Here is a 3258-nt window from a genome sequence, read left to right on the forward strand (position 1 = left end):
CGGAGTACCCACAGATTATATAATATGCGTGAGGTCTCATGTTATGGAATGTCCCTTTGGCCAGTTGGGGTCAGCGGTCCTGGCTGTGCCCCCTCCCAGCTTCTTGTGCCCCCCCAGCCTGCTCAGTCGGTAGAGCGTGGGAAGCCGAAAAGTCCTTGACTAGTGTCAACACTACCCAGCAACAACTAAAACATCGGTGTGTTATCAACATTATTCTCATCCTAAATCCAAAGCACAGCACTGTACCAGCTACTAGGAAGGAAATTAACTCTATCCCTGCCGAAACCAGGACAATGGGACTGGCTCTGAGCAGCGGCTTGGACCTCACCTCGGCTGCAGCGTGACACCAGCTATCGGTTACCCACGCTTCGCTTGTCTCCTGCTGTGGGGAGACTTAAATTTTTGCGCGAATACTTAAATCCGACATGGCAGAGCCCCTCCTGCATCGCTGAACCTCTCCGGCAAGAGCAGGAGTTGCCTCCACCCAGGACAGCACCACGCCGCTTGCCTCCTTACTCCTTCGCAGTGCTGTTTTATGGGCGAGCGGTGAGTTAACCGTGCCGCCGCGCTGGAGGGGAGGCCCCGTTAAAAGTGAAACCAGAGCGGCTTGTGTCATCCCAGCAAGCTGCGCCAGGAGCGGGAGCAGCTGCCAAAACTCAGTTTCTTCAGGTCCCAGCCCACGTCTCCGCTCTCCCACTCCAAACCTCGCCCCGCCATCCTGCCCCTTCCAAACTACGGTAACAGGAGACACGGTCGGCCGTAGCTACATGCACGGCAGAGCGGGCGCTTTGGGTTGAGGCTGGCTTTCTCCACCCTCCGTGGCAATTTGGAGGAGTCCCATGGTGGGGAATCGTGTGTGGGGCCAGGTGGGCTGCATTAGCTCCTCCGGAGCCCATAAATAGCCTCGGGGCGGTGCTGGGGGGGGAGTAGGGCTTTTGGTGATAGAGCAGGTAAGGCTTCTTTTCTTGGTTGTGCTAGAGCACCTCCCTGCTTTTGGGGGTGCTTCTAGGGAAAGGTGCTTTTTGGAGATGTTGAGGTGGGGGGGGATGTGGGCTGGGCTGGGCACCAAGTGGTGGTTTCCCCCTGGGGGCTGCTGTTAAAATGATGGAAGCTGGGGGGACTGTGTTGTCGTCAGAAGTTAAAGTGCAGAAGGAGCATGGCTTTGCTTCTTGCTGTCTTCCCCCCTCCTTGCACGACTGGGGTTGGACATCCTGGGGAGCGTCTCCGTGAGGGGGTATGGCCTGGGGAAGGGGCTGGTTTGCTGTGGGATTGTGAGTGCTTGTTGCCATGGGCCTATTGAGTGAGGTGTTCCCATGGTGCTGACATCTTTGCTTGACTTTAAGTTCCTGTAGATGGTGAGAAGGACTCTCCTCTTGCTTGTGGATGATGCTTTTGGTTTCTCCGTTGAAGCGGCCAGCAAGGCTCCTTGCTGCTTTGGAGCGCCCTCCAAACGTGTGCCGTCACCTGGTGGCTTCACTACCCTCCCTGGATGGAGACCTGCTCCCAGGTAAGCCCTGAGGGCCAGTGGGGCTCATAGCAGCCTGCGGGAGTTGTCACCTCGCGGCTTTGTGGTCTCGTAGGGGGACGCTCAGCTCAGGCAACGGGGCCATGCAGAGCATTTTTTCTAACGGGGAAGAAGCAGCAGCCCTGGGTGTGCAGGGGAATTTGGGTGCCTGCTGCCAGCAGAGCTCGTCTCACCACCTCCGCTGCTGCTGCACTGGGTTTTGCTCGGAGGCTGCTGCTGCCTGGGGCCGCAGGGCATGGCTGGGGGCACCTGGTCCCTGCTGCCCAAACAGCTCCAGCCCTGTGGTGACTGCCAGCAGCTTGGTAGAGTGTTTTTTGGCTGCCCAGAAGCAGGACAGAAAAGGTTCAGGTGATGCCACTTAGATGTTTTCAAGGTGCTCTTCTTGCTTGAGTGTTACTGCTTGAGAAGTGACTTCCCCTCTGGCTTTAAAAGGACAGGCAGGGTTAAATGAACTGTAAATGGGATAAAAATGTGATGTCAAACAATGTCTTTGAGGTGAATCTGAGGAATGTTGTTTTTTCTGTATTATTAAAGCAGTTACAGTCCCTCTTCTCCCCAAGAGGAAGAAAAAAAAATCCCTTGACCACACTCTTAGTTGACACCCAAGAAGCCCGCTGATGGCAAATGCTGGGTTAGGCACCGTTGCCATAGGCAGTGCTGGTAGCAGGGGCTGGGGTTTGGGTGGTGGCTGGAGAAGCAGAGGTGGCATGGAGATGTGCTGAGGGCACACAGCGTAGCTAGGAAAAGGAACAAACCGTAAATTCCTTCTTCTATTAAAAAAAGCCACTAGTTAAGGTTGGGGACCTATGACTAGTCCTCGTGGGCTCCGAAACCGAGGCAGGTTGTCTCTGCAGATGAGTGTGGCAGCGTCCCCGGCTAGGTGATGAGTGCTCTGGGCTGATGGCAGAGGTGCCCCCACCTTCTGCTGCTCTGTAAGCAGGTGATAAAACGCTTTTTTTGGGTTCCTCGCAAGCAAGTCTTGCATGACACAGGGTTGTCACAGGTACTGTCTGCGCTCCCTGTGCGGATGGGGCTCAAGCCTGGCTTCATCAGCATCTGGTAGCTGTTGCCTTCAGAAGGTGGTGAGATGTTGAGCACATCTAAAGTGCTGCTGGAGGTGGAGGACATGGGCAGTAACTTGCCTTGTACGTGTCTCTCTAAGGATTTGCGCTGGCGGGTGGAGAAATGGTGATTGCGAGGTCCACACCATCTCCTCGGGAAGGGCTGGGCTTGCCCACCCTAACTGGGTGCTGCGTCGCCACCCCGACGCCTGCGCCGGTGAGCCTTTGGGCAAGGATGCTGTTATCCCACCAGCTCCAACGGACCTCATGGTTCTTTCTGGCAGGCCTTCTCCTTCCGAGAGGAGCACTGTGGCCGTGAAAGCCTGAGCGCTGCCGGTGATGGTGGGCCGTGCCGGACACGAACCTCTTCAGCCAGCAGACGCTGCTGGGGGCAGCTAGGAGCGAGCAATCCAGCCTTAACTAAAAAACAAAAACCAGAGCAGGCAAATGCTCCCTGCGAGCAGCTGCTAGGGAGAAACAGATGCAGCAGCTTGTTCGTTAATTCAATGAATATATAGTTAAGGAGATATGCTATTCCAGGGCTGCTGCTGAGGTCGTGGCTTTGCAAATGCAAGTGGGGACAACTAACGGAGGAGGGGATCGGTTAGGGCTGAAGGATATACGTACGGGGGGGATTGCTGCTGGGGGGGGGGGGGCGGGGGGGGGACAAAA

Source organism: Pygoscelis adeliae, unplaced genomic scaffold (genome assembly GCF_000699105.1).
Source record: "Pygoscelis adeliae isolate BGI_AS28 unplaced genomic scaffold, ASM69910v1 Scaffold143, whole genome shotgun sequence".
Classification (NCBI taxonomy): domain Eukaryota; kingdom Metazoa; phylum Chordata; class Aves; order Sphenisciformes; family Spheniscidae; genus Pygoscelis; species Pygoscelis adeliae.